General features: G+C 47.1%; 1 long non-coding RNA gene across 1 annotated transcript; it reads left to right on the top strand.

Annotated features, from left to right (window-relative positions):
• Positions 1-689: 689 nt before the first annotated feature.
• On the top strand, positions 690-11309 carry LOC142916522 (uncharacterized). The gene is made up of 3 exons (XR_012936532.1): positions 690-850; positions 5476-5660; positions 10950-11309. It is a non-coding gene; the product is annotated as an uncharacterized LOC142916522 (long non-coding RNA).
• Positions 11310-20661: the final 9352 nt, after the last annotated feature.

Genomic DNA, 20661 nt, shown 5'->3' with positions numbered 1-20661 from the left:
CACTAGCGAGGCTCACATGACATTGACTTTTCCAAGACAGAGGTTCTTTGTAAGCCATCTGGCTACCATGAGAGATTCGTTCATGAGGCTATCCACATATACAAGCACAGAGACAATTTCAACCGAGAAGATGGATTCTGGCTTAGCAATCATTGGAAAGATTTGATAAACCATTTCAGGTCTTAATTGATTGTTCACGCTTACAGTGGCATTCAGACAGCATACATTAATTTTTCGTCTCCCCCCTCCTCTTTTCAGAACATAGATGGACTAGTCCTTCTAAATAAACTGCCAAATCGCTGCGCGTGGTGCTAATGTTTAAAAATAAATAAATACACCGTTTAAAAATAAATAAATTTATGCAAACCGACACACCTGATGACGACCGTTTGTGTTATGGTCGAAACGTGAGACTTTTTATTGTTTTATATATAATTTATTATTTTATTGTTTCCCTTCAACATGACTTTACCGAAAGAGCTAAGAATACGGAATATCATTTGGGTCATTTTTTTGTTACTCAAGATGAGATTTCTGATATTACTGCGTTTTTAAAAATATTTACATAACCAATAAAAATTTGTGTTTTTTTATTCAGACCGCGCCAATGGCAACGCGAGTGTTTATTGTTGATGGTGAGTTTTGTAAATCCGTCGTACGGTTAAAAAGAAAAAAAATTTCCCCGAAAAAAAATAAAAATCTCTCCGCCTTGGAGCCAATCAGGTTTCAGTTTCTCCCTTCCCACGTGACGCGGAGTTTTCTGGCTCCTCCCCCTCCTCGCTCGCCGCCATTTTGAGAGTCGTGAGGGAGGTGAAGCCTGCGGCCTTGACAACGACGAAGATTCACCAGGGTCATTGACAACCTCACACTCACACACTGACAACCTCACACTCACACACACTGTGACAACCTCACACTCACACACACTTACAACCTCACACTCACACACACACTGACAACCTCACACTCACACACACTGTGACAACCTCACACACACACACTGCACTGACAACCTCACACACACACACTGACAACCTCACACTCACACACACACTGACAACCTCACACTCACACACACTGTGATAACCTCACACTCACACACTGACAACCTCACACTCACACACACACTGACAACCTCACACTCACACACACTGTGACAACCTCACACTCACACACTGTGACAACCTCACACTCACACACACTGACAACCTCACACTCACACACTGACAACCTCACACTCACACACACTGACAACCTCACACTCACACACACTGTGACAACCTCACACACACACACACTGACAACCTCACACTCACACACACTGACAACCTCACACTCACACACTGACAACCTCACACTCACACACACTGTGACAACCTCACACTCACACACTGTGACAACCTCACACTCACACACACTGTGACAACCTCACACTCACACACACACTGACAACCTCACACACACACACTGACAACCTCACACTCACACACACACTGACAACCTCACACTCACACACACTGTGATAACCTCACACTCACACACTGACAACCTCACACTCACACACACTGACAACCTCACACTCACACACACTGACAACCTCACACTCACACACTGACAACCTCACACTCACACACACTGTGACAACCTCACACTCACACACACTGACAACCTCACACTCACACACACTGTGACAACCTCACACACACACACACTGACAACCTCACACTCACACACACTGACAACCTCACACTCACACACTGACAACCTCACACTCACACACACTGTGACAACCTCACACTCACACACTGTGACAACCTCACACTCACACACAATGTGACAACCTCACACTCACACACACACTGACAACCTCACACACACACACTGACAACCTCACACACACGGACAACCTCACACTCACACACTGACAACCTCACACTCACACACACTGACAACCTCACACACACACACTGTGACAACCTCACACTCACACACACTGACAACCTCACACTCACACACACTGACAACCTCACACTCACACACACTGACAACCTCACACACACACACACACTGACAACCTCACACTCACACACACTGACAACCTCACACTCACACACACTGTGACAACCTCACACTCACACACTGACAATCTCACACTCACACACACACTGACAACCTCACACACTCACACACACTGACAACCTCACACTCACACACACTGACAACCTCACACTCACACACACTGTGAAAACCTCACACTCACACACTGACAATCTCACACTCACACACACACTGACAACCTCACACACTCACACACACTGACAACCTCACACACACGGACAACCTCACACTCACACACTGACAACCTCACACTCACACACACTGACAACCTCACACACACACACTGTGACAACCTCACACTCACACACACTGACAACCTCACACTCACACACACTGACAACCTCACACACACACACACACTGACAACCTCACACTCACACACACTGACAACCTCACACTCACACACACTGTGACAACCTCACACTCACACACTGACAATCTCACACTCACACACACACTGACAACCTCACACACACACTCACACTGACAACCTCACACACACACACTGACAACCTCACACTCACACACACTGACAACCTCACACACACACAGGCTGACAATCTCACACTCACACACTGATAACCTCACACTCACACACTGACAACCTCACACTCACACACTGACAACCTCACACTCACACACTGACAACCTCACACTCACACACTGACAATCTCACACTCACACACTGACCTCACACTCACACACTGACAACCTCACACTCACACACTGACAACCTCACACTCACACACACTGACAATCTCACACTCACACACTGACAACCTCACACTCACACACTGACAACCTCACACTCACACACACTGACAATCTCACACACACACAGGCAGACAATCTCACACACACACACACTGACAATCTCACACACACAGAGACTGACAATCTCACACACACACACACTGACAATCTCACACACACACAGGCTGACAATCTCACACACACTGACAATCTCACACACACTGACAATCTCTCACACACACATAGGCAGACAACCTCACACACACAGGCAGACAATCTCACACACACACTGACAACCTCTCACACACACAGGCAGACAATCTCACACAAACACACAGACTGACAATCTCACACACACACAGGCAGACAATCTCACCCACACACACAGGCAGACAATCTCACACACACAGGCAGACAATCTCACACACACACAGGCAGACAATCTCACACACACACACAGACTGATAATCTCACACACACAGACTGACAATCTCACACACACAGGCAGACAATCTCACACACACAGACAGACAATCTCACACACACACACTGACAATCTCACACACACAGACTGACAATCTCACACACACACATGCTGACAATCTCACACACAGACTGACAATCTCACATACACACAGGCAGACAATCTCACACACACACACTGACAATCTCACACACACACAGGCAGACAATCTCACCCACACACAGGCTGACAATCTCACACACACACACAGACTGACAATCTCACACACACACACAGACAGACAATCTCACACACACACACTGACAATCTCAAACACACACACAGGCAGACAATCTCACACACACACACACACACAGGCTGACAATCTCACACACACAGTCTGACAATCTCACACTCACACAGACTGACAATCTCTCACACACACAGACTGACAATCTCTCACACACACAGACTGACAATCTCTCACACACACAGACTGACAATTTCTCACACACACAGACTGACAATCTCTCACACACACAGGCTGACAATCTCACACTCACACAGACTGACAATCTCACACACACAGGCAGACAATCTCACACACACACAGTCTGACAATCTCACACTCACACAGACTGACAATCTCTCACACACACAGGCAGACAATCTCACACAAACACACAGACTGACAATCTCACACACACACAGGCAGACAATCTCACCCACACACACAGGCAGACAATCTCACACACACAGGCAGACAATCTCACACACACACAGGCAGACAATCTCACACACACACACAGACTGATAATCTCACACACACAGACTGACAATCTCACACACACAGGCAGACAATCTCACACACAGACTGATAATCTCACACACACAGGCAGACAATCTCACACACACAGACAGACAATCTCACACACACACACTGACAATCTCACACACACAGACTGACAATCTCACACACACACATGCTGACAATCTCACACACAGACTGACAATCTCACATACACACAGGCAGACAATCTCACACACACACACTGACAATCTCACACACACACAGGCAGACAATCTCACCCACACACAGGCTGACAATCTCACACACACACACAGACTGACAATCTCACACACACACACAGACAGACAATCTCACACACACACACTGACAATCTCAAACACACACACAGGCTGACAATCTCACACACACACACACACAGGCTGACAATCTCACACACACAGTCTGACAATCTCACACTCACACAGACTGACAATCTCTCACACACACAGACTGACAATCTCTCACACACACAGACTGACAATCTCTCACACACACAGACTGACAATTTCTCACACACACAGACTGACAATCTCTCACACACACAGGCTGACAATCTCACACTCACACAGACTGACAATCTCACACACACAGGCAGACAATCTCACACACACACAGTCTGACAATCTCACACTCACACAGACTGACAATCTCTCACACACACAGGCTTGATAAAATAAAATAACACAATAAAATTCTCACGACGTTTCGGCCACAACACAAGCGGCCTTCATCAGGTGAAGGGACGAGACTGTCTGGAGGACAGCGCTGGAGCGAACACAGCCACGCTCAGATCACGACCTTTAAGCTGTGTGAGAAGAAACAAAGCACCTTGACAAAGGAATTAGCATATAATTTAGCATTGACATAGCTGAGTGATTAGCTTGTGACTGGTCACAGAAATGGCTATGTTAAAGTTAAAGCATACACATCCGCAGAGGCACCCCTTGACAAAGGAATTAGCATTGAATTTAGCTAATCACTCAGCTATTTCAATGCTAAATTCTATGCTAATTCCTTTGTCAAGGCGCTCTGTTTCTTCTCACACAGCTTAAAGGTCGCGGTCTGAGCTTGGCTGTGTTCGCTCCAGCGCTGTCCTCCAGACAGTCTTGTCCCTTCACCTGATGAAGGCCACTTGTGTTGTGGCCGAAACGTCGTGAGAATTTTATTGTGTTATTTTATCAATTTATTATTTTATTCTCATTCTACGTGGTGGTGACTTTACCGAAAGAACCAAAGAAGATCAATCCTTGCAGTCACGAAAGCTTTAAATCGAAACAACTGCCTTGTTCAGGTCACGAGCGCGAGGGGTGACGTCACGCGGAAGGGGAGGGGTGCGGGGGGGGGTCCGTGACGTCACACGGTCGCCCGCAACCACTCTCCCGCACCGTGACGTCACGCGTGCCTCAACCCCCCCCCACCGTGACGTCACGAGCGCAGCTGCAGGGTGACGTCACCGAGCGTGTGGATTGCTGTGAGGTAAAAACAACAAAAAACTATATATTTTTTTTTCTATATCTCACATTAAACACTTCGGGGTTCATATCAAGCAGAGGGCTGTTATTTTACGTTGCCGAGTAGTTTGATTATAAATACAATTTTACACGGCTTTTTTTTAGGACTTCGGAGTTGCTACGTCTGAGGGGGGTTTTTTGTTCTTATTTTTTTTTCTCACCCCTTGAAGGTCACGAAACAAGCGATAAAAAGTGCGGGAATCCGAGTGTTTATAAACTACAAAAACAATATTACACGCTGGGGGGGAGGGGTTAACAGGTCCCTGCAGGGTGGCCTGGTAGGAACATTGGAATTTTGTCAAGTCTCTGCGCTGTCTATTGCTGATTTTACACCCCAACAGCACGAGATTTCACTTCGTTAAAGTATTGAAAGGGGACGGACGGACGGACACATTAATCTATTGCAGGCTGGTACACTCAGTTTACAATCTTCGCTACTACCAGTATAAAGGATGTCAGCGACAAGAGAGTGACTCTCAATGACGTCACTCACGTGGTTAAACAAAGGATGGCAGTGACAAGAGAGTGACTCTCAATGACGTCACTCACATGGTTAAATAAAGGATGACAGTCACACGAGATTTCACTTCGTTAGAGTATTGAAAGGGGACGGACGGACGGACACATTAATCTATTGCAGGCTGGTACACTCAGTTTACAATCTTCCTTCCTACCAGTAAAAGTCGCCTCATAGTAGTGATGAGACACCACGTCTGAGGGTTACCCTCAGACGTTTAGTGAGACACCACGTCTGAGGGTTACCCTCAGACGTGGTGTCTCACTAAACACAAACAATAAAAAAAAGCGCGGGAAACCCTCAAAAAGTTGTGAGGCGATGGATTTAATTCATTTATTTTATTTTTTATTTGGTATCGCCCTGTGAGCCACGACCCAGCGTCGCTTTCGTGAGGGCGAAACTTTCATCAGCCTCATGGGGTCCACAACATTTTACTTTGCTTGGAAATACGACGTTTTACACCCCCCCCCTCCCATCCCCAGCGATTCGATTGCTGTGCAGTGTTTGGAATGTGCTAGGAGATGTTAACTACCTCGCCTGTTATCATCACGGTGACTAGGAGATGTTAACTACCTCTCCTGTTATCATCACGGTGACTAGGAGATGTTAACTACCTCGCCTGTCATCATCACGGTGACTAGGAGATGTTAACTACCTCACCTGTCATAATCACGGTGACTAGGAGATGTTAACTACCTCACCTGTTATCATCACGGTGACTAGGAGATGTTAACTACCTCGCCTGTTATCATCACGGTGACTAGGAGATGTTAACTACCTCGCCTGTTATCATCACGGTGACTAGGAGATGTTAACTACCTCGCCTGTCATAATCACGGTGACTAGGAGATGTTAACTACCTCGCCTGTTATCATCACGGTGACTAGGAGATGTTAACTACCTCGCCTGTTGTCATCACGGTGACTAGTAGATGTTAACTACCTCGCCTGTTGTCATCAAGGTGACTAGGAGATGTTAACTACCTCGCCTGTCGTCATCACGGTGACTAGGAGATGTTAACTACCTCGCCTGTTGTCATCACGGTGACTAGGAGATGTTAACTACCTCGCCTGTTATCATCACGGTGACTAGGAGATGTTAACTACCTCGCCTGTTGTCATCACGGTGACTAGGAGATGTTAACTACCTCGCCTGTTATCATCACGGTGACTAGGAGATGTTAACTACCTCGCCTGTCATAATCACGGTGACTAAGAGATGTTAACTACCATGCCTGTTATCATCACGGTGACTAGGAGATGTTAACTACCTTGCCTGTCATAATCACGGTGACTAAGAGATGTTAACTACCTTCCCTGTCATCATCACGGTGACTAGGAGATGTTAACTACCTCGCCTGTCATCATCACGGTAACTAGGAGATGTTAACTACCTCGCCTGTCATCATCACGGTGACTAGGAGATGTTAACTACCTCACCTGTCATCATCACGGTAACTAGGAGATGTTAACTACCTCACCTGTTGTCATCAAGGTGACTAGGAGATGTTAACTACCTCGCCTGTCATCACGGTGACTAGGAGATGTTAACTACCTCGCCTGTTATCATCACGGTGACTAGGAGATGTTAGCTACCTCGCCTGTTGTCATCATGGTGACTAGGAGATGTTAACTACCTCGCCTGTCATCATCACGGTGACTAGGAGATGTTAACTACCTCGCCTGTTATCATCACGGTGACTAGGAGATGTTAACTACCTCGCCTGTTATAATCACGGTGACTAGGAGATGTTAACTACCTCGCCTGTCATCATCACGGTGACTAGGAGATGTTAACTACCTCGCCTGTTATCATCACAGTGACTAGGAGATGTTAACTACCTCGCCTGTTATCATCACGGTGACTAGGAGATGTTAACTACCTTGCCTGTCGTCATCACGGTGACTAGGAGATGTTAACTACCTCGCCTGTTATCATCACGGTGACTAGGAGATGTTAACTACCTCGCCTGTTATCATCACGGTAACTTGGAGATGTTAACTACCTCGCCTGTCATCATCACCATGACTAGGAGATGTTAACTACCTCGCCTGTTGTCATCAAGGTGACTAGGAGATGTTAACTACCTCGCCTGTCAATCACGGTGACTAAGAGATGTTAACTACCTCGCCTGTTATCATCACGGTGACTAGGAGATGTTAACTACCTCGCCTGTTATCATCACGGTGACTAGGAGATGTTAACTACCTTCCCTGTCATCATCACGGTGACTAGGAGATGTTAACTACCTCGCCTGTCATCATCACGGTGACTAGGAGATGTTAACTGCCTCGCCTGTTGTCATCACGGTGACTAGGATATGTTAACTACCTCGCCTGTTATGATGGTGACTAGAAGATGTTAACTACCTCACCTGTTGTCATCACGGTGACTAGGAGATGTTAACTACCTCGCCTGTTATCATCATGGTGACTAGGAGATGTTAACTACCTCGCCTGTTGTCATCAAGGTGACTAGGAGATGTTAACTACCTCACCTGTTGTCATCAAGGTGACTAGGAGATGTTAACTACCTCGCCTGTTGTCATCAAGGTGACTAGGAGATGTTAACTACCTCGCCTGTTGTCATCAAGGTGACTAGGAGATGTTAACTACCTCGCCTGTTGTCATCAAGGTGACTAGGAGATGTTAACTACCTCGCCTGTTGTCATCAAGGTGACTAGGAGATGTTAATTACCTCGCCTGGCTTACAGGAGATCGTCGGTTTGCGCCCAGGCCCTGAGCACGCTTGCTCCTGCTGCTGTATATTTGGAGTCTGCGTCTCTCTCCCCATGTTGATTGCGTGGATTTGTCTCAGGGTCCTCCGATTTTTCCCGATACGGGGCCATCCATTTAGTTCGTTGTCATGGAGGGGGTTACCCAAAATGCGTACACTTGCGTATGGGGGGGTCTACTCACAATGTACGCATAGGAAACAGGGGGGGGGGGGGTTGAAGCCTCGATAATGCAGCCGGCGGTGGACTATCTGTTTGCTTAAACACGTTAATATTAATAATTGATCGTTTCTGCGTGGATTACATATCGGCCGTTCTACAGGATTCTAGGGGGTGGGGGGGTGATGCGTCAGGCGAACGTACGTAGGCAGGTGGGGGGGGGTGTGTAAAAAGCCCGCGTGCGTACGGGGTCAGGTTTTGACGGATTTTTGCGTACGCACGAAAGGGATGGCCCCTACACATATAGATACTGTACAGCACTGTACACGGAGTGATTCCAGCTGTCCGGCAATGGTTTGTGTGATCACTCTCTGTACTACAGAGTGGCATGTGTGATCTCCATTGGTTTCCTCCGAGTTTCCCTCCCATAGCTAAACCCACAAACACAGTGGAACTGGTACTTGCCAGAACCACATCCCAAAGCTAACAGATTACCTGGAAATGGCTCAGTGGGGGGATCACAGCAACATCGCCCCCTCTTGTGCAAACTTGGCAGGACCCCTCCTGAAGAAGAGTTGAGACTCAGTGGTGCTTTCCTGAGCAACAGGCGTATTCATACATTAACAATACGGATGAATGCAGACGGCACATTGAGTGTGGCATGCAGTCATTATCCTCTGCCATTGTCAATCGACTTCTGGAACGAAAGCCTCCCCAATTCGTCCCAATCTCAAGTGGTGAGGACTCAACACAGCCAGTCAGCCACTGACAAGCTCACTCACCCATTAACTCACTCACCCACCACACTGCAGGTCACAGCAGCACATTCGCGCAGCTAGTCAGCCACTGACAAGCTCCCTCACCCACTAACTCACTCATCCAACCACCTACTCATCACATTGAAGGTTACGACAGCACGCTAAGCCAGCCAGCCACTGACAGGCTCACTCACCCACTAATTCACTTGCACCCACTCACCAAACTGCAAGCACAACAAGACACTCACTGAGCCAACCAGCCACTGACTAGTTCACTCACCCACGAACGCATCCACCTACCCACTCACCACATTGCAGGTCACGACAGCACACTAAAGCCAGTCGGCCACTCACAGGCTCACTCACCCACTAACTCACCCACCCACTCACCAAACTGCAGGCACAACAAGACACTCACTGAACCAGTCAGCCACTGACAAGTTCACTCACCCAGAAACCCATCCACTCACCCCACCACCCTGCAGGTCACAACACACTCACCCTCGCAGAGGTTTTTGGGCAAGCGTTGCGCACGTTCAGATGCGCTTCTGCGTCCGTCTGGAACCATTTTCCTTCTGCTATTAGGAATCCACTGAAACTGTGCATTTTAAAATCATCTTGATTGAAAACTAATTTCTTTTGCACTGGTCTTTGTGTTTAGTTTCTTGTCCTCTACCCGTACCTCCGATTAGCAAGGTTCGCTCTGTACGGTGTGAAATAAGTTCAACGTGCATACACCCAGCCCATCAGCCACTTACAAGTTCGCTCACTCACCCACAAACTCATCCACCCACTCACCAAACCGCAGGTCAGAACACTCCCCCTGCTCAGCAATTTATCCTCTAAAACCGTCGCTCTCCCAACTGAATTCTGTTTGCTTCGCCATCGTACTTTACCTCACTTGCTTCCGTCATTACGCTGACCAAGATCTCTCGCCGCCCTTAACGAACGAGACCGCACCCCGGTGCTCTCTCTGGAGCTCTCAGCCGGTCAATAAACGGCAGGAGCTCGCAAAAAAAAACTCGAACGCATTTCGCGCACTCCATGCTAAACGTGTTTCACCCGCGATTCGTTTCCCTCAACCAGAACGGCGGCGACTGGGAACAGAAGAACTGGCGGCCCCCCCGGGGCCAGTGGTCAGGCGGGGAGGAAATGTCGGCGCACGAAAGAAATTCTGCTGTGCAACTTGAGGAAGTGCCGGCGCATTGTTGGCGACTTCGCCTGGGTCACCTCCTGCTCGCACCTCTTTTGCGACGAGGACGGCGAACGCGAGTTCAAGACGGGGGCGGCCGCCTGCCCGGCGTGCGGCGCCTTGCCGCGCGGCAGCCTGGACGTGGTGCGGGTCTGCTTGAACCCCCCCGAGGAGCACAAGTCCATGGTGCTGGCGGGCCTAGGGCCGGACGTCATCCAGGAGATATGTTCGCGGGCGCTTTCATTCTGGATCTTTCAGGTATCGGCGACGGATCGGTGACTTTTTAAAAATAAAAATTATTTTTAAAAAGTAACAAACTGAAATGTTTTATATTTTAGCGGATAAAGTCCCACTGAGCTACGTAACCTCTTTTTTTGCAGAAGCGACCTGGCCATCACGAATGATAGCCAAACCCAAGCGGCTGTTATCATCACGTGGAAATTTACAGCAGTCAAATACTCTAAAACGCGTTAGATGTCGTTTCTAAACATTGGGAGGGAAAAACCAGAGGACCTGGAGAAAATCCACACGGCCACTGGGAGAACGTGCAAACTCCAAACATAAGTAGTGACTAACTCGGAGACAAAAAGACTTGGAGCCACTTCTTTATTTAGCGAGCACCATTAGAATGACGCAGTTAATATTTAGTCCGTCTATTATCGGTGGCACTACTTAGAACATGTACAGCGTTTAAGATGCCACTCTTGAATTAATTTGCGTGATTTATGAATATTTTTCTCCTGCTGGGTTCTTTCGGTAAAGTCACGTAGAATGGAGATAAAATAATAAAAATAATAACAGAATTTATTATATATTCTTAGTTTTTTCGGTAAAGTCACGTTGAAGAGAAACAACAAAATAACAAAATATATATAAAACAATAAAAAATTCTCACGACGTTTCGACCATAACTCAAACGGTCATCATCAGGTGTCACACCTGATGATGACCGTTTGAGTTATGGTCGAAACGTCGTGAGAATTTTTTATTGTTTTATATATATTTTGTTATTTTGTTGTTTCTCTTCAACGTGACTTTACCGAAAAAACTAAGAATATGAATTACTGCAGTCACGAAAGCTTTAAATCAGAATTTATTATGTTATTATTATTTTAATTTTTATTACAGAATAAATTCTGTTATTTTTTTTATCTCAATTCTACGTGGTGACTTTACCGAAAGAACCCAGAACATGAATCCCTGCAGTCACGAAAGCTTTAAATTGAAAATTATGAATATTTGTTTTTCATTCTTTCGATTTTTTTTTGGAGCTTCGTCATTCCCAGAGGCTTCGCTAACCGAGTTATTCTTCTACATGTAAGTCCCCTTGCGCGTACGGCTCTTTAACCGATTAAAAATACGTTTAATCAAATTTTCCATCTCGCAGGTGCACCAGGAGAGACTGTATCATGAACACTTGGCGGCGAAATCAAAGAGGCTCAGGGTGCAGTCTGAGGACCGCTTCAAGCAGGAGATCCAGAACAAGGTCACGGAGGTCGCCACTCTGAAGCGGCAGTTCTCGCTTGCCAAGAGCGAGCTGGCCAAGTTCAAGAAGAGGTACAACGAGGCTGCCGAGAAACTGCTGGAGAGGGACCGGGAGCAGAAGAAACTGCAGGTCTCGTACGATCGCCTCCGCCTGCGATCCTCCGCTATCGACGAGGGGAGACGCGCTGATGAGGAGGAGGCTCCGAACGGTGCGGCGTCCTCGCCATTCATAGTGAGATTCGGTAGGGCCGTTTGAACTTTAGTAATAGATTTTTACCCTTTTAGCTGGCACAAAAACTGACACCTTTATTCAAGGCATCATGTTTGCAATAACCACAACACAAGCAGTCAAAATGCAAGCAAAAGAGACAACTCTGATAATAATATGCACTGTCCTTGAATTTGATTGGTCCACACCCGAGATGGCTTTTCTTAGAGCCTAGTCTCCACTGGTGTTGGACCAGAAGACGCCAAAAGGCGTACAACTCAAAAACAGCGCACCATCAGGGAGTATTGAGGGCTCGGGGTAAGCCTTTACATTATGAGACCTCCTTTGCCCAGTAACAAGATATAGGAATAGGTTTTTACCCTTTTGGCTCGCACAACAAAAACTGACACCTTTATATATGGGATCATGTTTGCAATAACCACAACACAAGCAGTCAAAAATGCAAACGAAAAGAAACAACTCTGATAATGATATGTTTGAACTTTGTTAGGAACCGACCAAGCAGGGAAAATGGGGATAGGTTCATACGGTGACGTTTTGTACGTAATGTAATTTTTTCCCCCACCCCCCCCCCCCTGGTAGCAGCGACGTCGACCCCGCGAACGTCGCAAGGCGCGGAGGGAAACGCGTGGAGCTGGATGATGAAAACGCCTCCGCGTTGCCGCCCCGAGGAGGCGGAGTTTGCGCCGAGGCCGTTGTTTTTCAACGGCAGCCCCCCGGGCAGGTCGCCGCACTCCGACGGCTTCCTCCGCTTCCCCTTCCCCGCCAAAGCCGCGGTGACCGGAGCCAGGAAGTGACCTCCCCCCGGTAACAACGCGAGAGTCCTTCCCTTCGCGCCCGCCTCCCCGCCCTCCAATGCGGTCGCAAGGGGTTCCCCAAAAAAAAAACTCGTGGGGAAAAAAAACGACGCAGAAAGGACCTCGCCCACTGGCCTCACCGCGCATCAGATTCCTGTGGTCTTAACGCTGCCCGCAGGTCATCTGCCTACTCCCTGTGGCGCTTGGCAGGAGCCTCTCGTCGTTACCGCCAGTCGATTGCCTCCTCTGAGCGCAAACGGAATCCGAATCGGAAATATTTATTTACGCTGGAGGTAGGAATCCGACAAGCTGTGAAGCTCTTTTCCACAGACTTGTGGTCGGGGGCACCGGGGTAAAAACGTTACAGCGACAAACAAATGCAAAAAAAACGCGTCGTGCACAAGCGTCACGGGGTCCACGCGTGCGAGCGCGTGGCTCATCGCCCCCGTCAGTTGTGTTCGGAGAGCCGCTCGCTGGAGATTTTCACGCACGACGACAACGCAGCGTCATTGAGCCATCGTTTGTGACGGCCGGTTCGCTTGTGAAAATAGCTGCGTAGGTCGGTGGGTCCTCGCCTGGTAAAATGAAAAATAAATTTGTTGAGTTTAATAGTTTCAATTCGTTACTACTTTAGCGCACACCAATTGTGTTCTGGGAGAGCAAACCCACAACGTTGACAGTGGAGTTTGACGTCCCGCTTGGTGATCACCACCAGCGGCAGTAACTAAACGACCGCACTCCGTTCAAGTGACAAACGTCTCCCATTGGCCGTGCCGGGTGGGGCTCACAGGGTTACGTCACTTTCACATCCATCAGAAACTTTTGTCTGTACTGGAGGAATCCGTGCAGCCCTACAGGAGGTTGTAGGTGCGATCCCAATTCTGACAGCTGCTGCCGTATATTTGGAGCTTGCGTCTCTCTCACTCTCTCATCATCATCATCACCACAGTGGCTATGAGATGTTAACTACCTCACCTGGTCTACAGGAGGTCGTGGGTTCGATCCTGACTCTGACAGCTGCTGCTATAAACCGTGGCCGATGAGCGACCGCTTTCGACCCCGCCGCTTTGCGTGCTGGAGAGTAAACCCACGACATTTACCGCTTGAGCACCGTGAATTTTTTTCCGGCGGGTAGGTTGCCGGGTGTCGTCGTTGGCGTTCGGGGGAGGGGGGACAGGCCGGTGGTGGCGGCGCTCGTGATGGCACAGAGGGGTTTGCCATTTAGAATCTCGCTGCGGCCGACCCGGGAGTTACCATGGTGCGCGTTTTTTCTCGATGCTGTGTTGGAGTAAGTGCTGTTCACAAGAGGGAACCTGTTCCATTTGGTTTTCATTAAAAAGTTTAGGACTTTGCGGCCGCCAACAACCCTTCCTTTACATTACACAGACCACCCATACAGGTCGACACAACAACCGCCATTCGCCACTAAGTGGCAGTGACCTCACCACGTCGCTTGTGCCAGGCTATGTGCATGTTGAGGCCACGTGAAGTGTCGAAGGCCCGCTGGTAGGAGGTTATGGGGCAGACCCAGGAGCCAGGGGTCCACTGACTGAAATGAATGGCCGATGCACCACCTGTGCCCCGTACTGTGCCAAATTGCTGTGCTTCAGCCACCCAACTGCCCAGCAGCAGCATTCACGAGCCTCCTCCAATTAGGCCGATCTAGACACCACTGGTACCAGTCCACTCAGCTCCACATCCTCTTGTACCACATCACTCCATCTCTTCTCTAGCTCGTGCCGTGCTCGTTTAGCCCCCTCTATCTGGCCGAACAAAAGCTGTTTAGGCATGTGGGCTACATGACCCAACTAATGCAACCTTGCCTGCCAGAGGAGCTCACCGATGGGATTTTGTCCAGATCTTTCAACGATCTGTGAGCTCCTCACACAATCCAGCCTGGTTAAACCCAGGATGGATCTTAGGCAGGCCAGCCTAAATGTTTCTAACCAGGGAAGATTTACCATTCGGGGGGTTTACATTTTGCAAGCGTAGAGAAGGGAGGGCATGACTGTGGCCGAGAAGACCCGAAGCTTCATGTGGAGTGACAGACCAGGTAGCTTTACGCAACTGATGAAAAGTTAATGCCGCTTGACTGATTCGGAATGAGACCTCTGTTGTCAAACCGGAGCTGGTCATGAGCACACTGCCCAGGTATGGAAAACTCTTCACTCTCTCCACAAACACAAAGATCCCCATATAGCCTTAACAGGCCGGCATGGCACATGAAGGGGTGAGTGGCATACACAATGCCACGTCAGAATTGGGTATTACAGATAGATAGCCTGCCGCCAACAAAAGAATAGCTCCAGCAGAATTGCTTCATTATTTAGTTCTATCCATGGCTGGGTGAGCACGTCCCTACTTATCAAGCATTGTGCTCACCATTGTACCGAGTCACTTAAACGCAGGCGAGCTGCTGCTTCTCTACTGCATGAAAGTAACATGGCATGTTATCTTGAAACACCTCTATAGGCTTATCTTCCAAAGCCTCCAATTGGTGTGGAAGCTTTAACCCGCATCACATCGCCAATACTGACTAAAATAGCGCCTTCATCTACTAGCAGAAATTTAGTAACACGTTTTTCAACATGATTACAAATCAGAACCTCTGAGTGTGTGTGATCCAGCCACCGTTTAACGCACTAAAACATCACCTATTGATCATACTCATGTTTAGTTTCATATCGCGTCATCATTCATTGCAAATTGCATCTCACCATCACTGAGGAACCTCAGGCATACAGGCTGTGAGCCAACACCAACAATTAGCCAAGCTCTGCAGTCCTCTGCAAATTAAGTTAATGAGTGTTCATATTCTTAGTTTTTTCGGTAAAGTCACGTTGAAGAGAAACAACAAAATAACAAAATATATATAAAACAATATATATTTGTTTTGATGATGACCGTTTGAGTTATGGTCGAAACGTCGTGAGAATTTTTTTATTGTTTTATATATATTTTGTTATTTTGTTGTTTCTCTTCAACGTGACTTTACCGAAAAAACTAAGAATATGAATTACTGCAGTCACGAAAGCTTTAAATCAAAATTTAATGAGTGTTGATACCTCCAATTAGCACAATTGGCTCCGTACCGTGCAAAAGAAGTTCAACATTCACGCATACAGAAGGGACCTACAATATTTAGTCTGCACTTTGCTGTACTGCCTTCTTCCGGCGTGCCGGGGAGTGGCACCTCCTCGACGTCCATGGGAAGGGATTTTCGCAAAACGTGTGCGGGTCCAGCCACCCTCACTGCCTCTGCGGTGCTGGATTAGAGGCTACGTACAGCATAGCCATCACAACCACGCTATCTGTGATCCCCGAGATGCCTTTGTCCGTCTCCGAATTACACGCACTTTGCCCGTCTGTTGTATATATAGGTGTTATGAAAATTGATGAAAATAATGAAAATTAAATGAAATTTGCATAATTTATCCGAAATTATGTTAATCAGTGTAATTATGCCCATAAATTATGCTGATTCGAGAGATAATCGTATTAATTTATGCGAGTGGGCGTGGTTATGATAATGCAGGTCGTTATGGATTATCAGGTCGAGCCTCGGTGACGAGGATTGTGTTATGAATTGGAATGACGCAATTAATCGTATGCAGTGACGCAGGCGTTGTGAGCGTGAATGAGAGAGAGTCGATTCGACTCTGCTCTTTAATTCCGTATTATCGATAAGGATACGATTACTCTCGATTGAACATTATGAATTATGTGTGTTATGGATTATGTGTGGTGATAGTGTGCTTATGATAGGTCCCCAGGATTCAGATCTCATACGCAGAACAATATTATGCAGAATTTCAGGAAGAATCACACACAAACCTTCTGCTTTGATCAATTTTATTTTCTAGCTAACTTTAATTTTTGGATAATATGAAAACTCAATCTCGGGATGTTGGAATTTCAACACAGCGTTAACATGATACCATCACGATTGCGTTGTTTCACCCCGATAGCGGCACCTGTGGTTAATCCCCGACGCGTAACGCAATCGATCGGTTGTTGAGAGAGGGATTAAAAACAAGCGAACTATTCTATCAAAACCTTAACCTTATAATATGCAAACTCGTATTCTTGAATGATTACACAACACGGCACTCGGTCTTTGATTCGTATCCAATCCTTAACACATTCTGATATGCGAAATTATTATGCTTGAAATCGTCAGCACAGTACCACGGCGATGTTCGTTCATTGATTCATCAACGATTATGCAATTAAAGCGTTCGACTGAAATAATTCTGATTGCCTCATCAACGTAACTCAATGGGTGGCGATGTTTTCGTTATCAGCTAATAGTTGACGCAGTTATCATGAGTCTTGTATGTTTAATGGGAGGGTTGTTGATTTCTTGCGTTGAGCAAAAGCCTAGGTTGATTTCATTGTAAAAAAAAAAATGTTTGTTCGTTGTGTAGCGGTGGGGGAGTGAGGAGGGAGTGTGGGGGAGGGGCATACGAACGACTGCCAGTTTTTGCCCACTGCTGGCTGGAAGAGTCAGCACGACGCTCGCCGTCGTCGCGCCGATGGGTGTTGAGTGCGGGGCCGCTTCCCTCTCAGCCCTGGTGACGCGAAGTTGTGCGCTGTAGCACGCTGGTGGCACGCTGTTGGCACGCGCTGGTGCTGGTGGCACGCTGGTGGCACGCTGTTGGCTCGCGCTGGTGCTGATGCTGGTGCTGATGGCACGCTGGTGGCGCGCGCTCCCTCTCCTTGAAGATGCGCGAACGCGCCCGTGCTGGTTCGCTGATAGCAGTTTCTCTCTACTGCTGGCTGAGCTGCTGCACGCTCTTGCTTGGCGTTGCTGGCCACGCTCTTTCTCCTTGAAGATGCGCGAACGCGCCCGTGCTGGTTCGCTGACAGCAGGTTTCCTCCACTGCTGTATGACTCACTTTTGTTGATACATCACGACTCGGCGATCCTCGCTACTCAGCGAGGCTCGGAGCCAGCCGCTCCATGCGACTGCTCGTCCTGTGGACGTCTTGACTCGCTGATCTGTCTTGACTCGCTGCTTCACTTCACTGACTTTTGAAAATGCGGCTGACCGTTATATTCAAAGACAATTCTCTCTGCGCAGTGGAAAAGGGGGGGGAGTGCGGGGTCTGTGTGTGTGAGTTCGTGTGTGTACAGATGGCTCCTGCGATAACGATCTGTTTGCCCTGGCGTGAAATTCCTCTCTCGCGCTCTTCGGGAGAGACAAAGGTGGTCGGGAGTACCTATCTCTTTATACTTTCGACTTTATATTTCTCAAATACAATTTGGTCCCATGTTCGCCAAGACTCGTGTTTGTAACTACGTCCTCCCGACACCCCTCTCGGGTTACCGAGGTTCGCATTGATATGATGGAGTTATTAGAAAGAAAATAATTTTCATCCTGAGTTTAAGAGGTCCGTTTCCAGATTGTTGGAATCCATATCCCTTGGTTCTGTAAGGTTCTATAATGGAATGTCGTTTAAGGTTAACACGTTATTATTAATGTTATATTGCAATTTTCTTTAAAACGTTGTTTGCCTGGTTGCCGTGTGTGGGGTGGGGTGTGTCTCCTCATCAAACCCGGCTGGCTTTTCCAGATGGCCCCTTGTGATAAGGTGTAATTCCTGCTTCTCCGCGCTGTGAGAGAGACAAAGGTGGTCGGGGTTGCTTGGGATATTGTTTAAACTCTTTCGTAAGTTTGCCTGTTCGCCTCATTCCTTCTCGATAACCTTTGATGTGACTCGGTATTTTGTCTCCAAGCTTTGTTTTAACAGTAAAAGTATTAAAGGTGAAAATCATTTGATAGCGAATTAATTTCGATTTAAAGCTTTCGTGACTGCAATGATTCATCTTCTTTGGTTCTTTCGGTAAAGTCACGTAGAATGAGAATAAAATAATAAATTGATAAAATAAAATAACACAATAATATTCTCACGACGTTTCGGCCACAACACAAGCGGCCTTCATCAGGTGAAGGGACGAGACTGTCTGGTAGGACAGCGCTGGAGTGAAAGAGCCACGTTCAGATCACGGCCTTTAAACTGTGTGAGAGGAACAAAGCGCCTTGACAAAGGAATTAGCATATAATTTAGCATTGAAATGGCTGAATGATTAGCTTGTGACTGGTCACAGAAATAGCTATGTTAAAAGTTAAAGCATACACATCCGCAGAGGCACCCCTTGTTAAAGGAATTAGCATAGAATTTAGCATTGAAATAGCTAAGTTAAAGCATACACATCCGCAGAGGCACCCCTTGACAATGGAATTAGCATAGATTTTAGCATTGAAATAGCTGAGTGATTAGCTTGTAACTGCTCACAGAAATAGCTACGTTAAAGTCAGAGCATACACATTCACCGAGGCACTTAGTACAAATCAAACAGGAGAATTTAGCATTGAAATAACTAGGCGAATTTAGCATTGAAATAACTGAGTGATTAGCTAGTGACTGGTCACAGAAATGACTATGTTGAAGTCAAGGCCTACACATCTGAGCTATTCACAGTACTATATAGTGAACCAATAAAAAACTAATATATAAATTACCTTAATGTTATCAATAAACTCTATATTCTCCAATCAGCTAAGCTACCAACAATAAGTCGTTATATATCACAATGCTATATGGCGAAAAAATGGGTGGATTCTTACCCTCAACTTTAGCACCACGGATAGCTACGGGCCCCGTTCAGACGGACGAGTTCGTCCATGGTCGGAACAGAGGAGAGGGAGAGAGACAGCTTAGAGTCGCGGCATCTCTTCAGAAAGGTAAGAGACTCGATTAGTTGAGCCTTCTTATCCCGGAGTCTGTTGAATGATCTTAAGGATGTGTGGAATCCCTCCCCGTAGAGGCGGTTAAATTTCGATTTAAAGCTTTCGTGACTGCAATGATTCATCTTCTTTGGTTCTTTCGGTAAAGTCACGTAGAATGAGAATAAAATAATAAATTGATAAAATAAAATAACACAAGCTAATCATTCAGCCATTTCAATGCTAAATTATATGCTAATTCCTTTGTCAAGGCGCTTTGTTCCTCTCACACAGCTTAAAGGCCGTGATCTGAACGTGGCTCTTTCACTCCAGCGCTGTCCTACCAGACAGTCTCGTCCCTTCAC

Source organism: Petromyzon marinus, unplaced genomic scaffold, assembly GCF_048934315.1.
Source record: "Petromyzon marinus isolate PM22_M1 ecotype Great Lakes invasive population unplaced genomic scaffold, UKy_Petmar_22M1.pri1.0 PM_G_Scaffold_4, whole genome shotgun sequence".
Lineage (NCBI taxonomy): Eukaryota > Metazoa > Chordata > Hyperoartia > Petromyzontiformes > Petromyzontidae > Petromyzon > Petromyzon marinus.
This window is presented reverse-complemented; position numbering and strand designations above follow the sequence as displayed.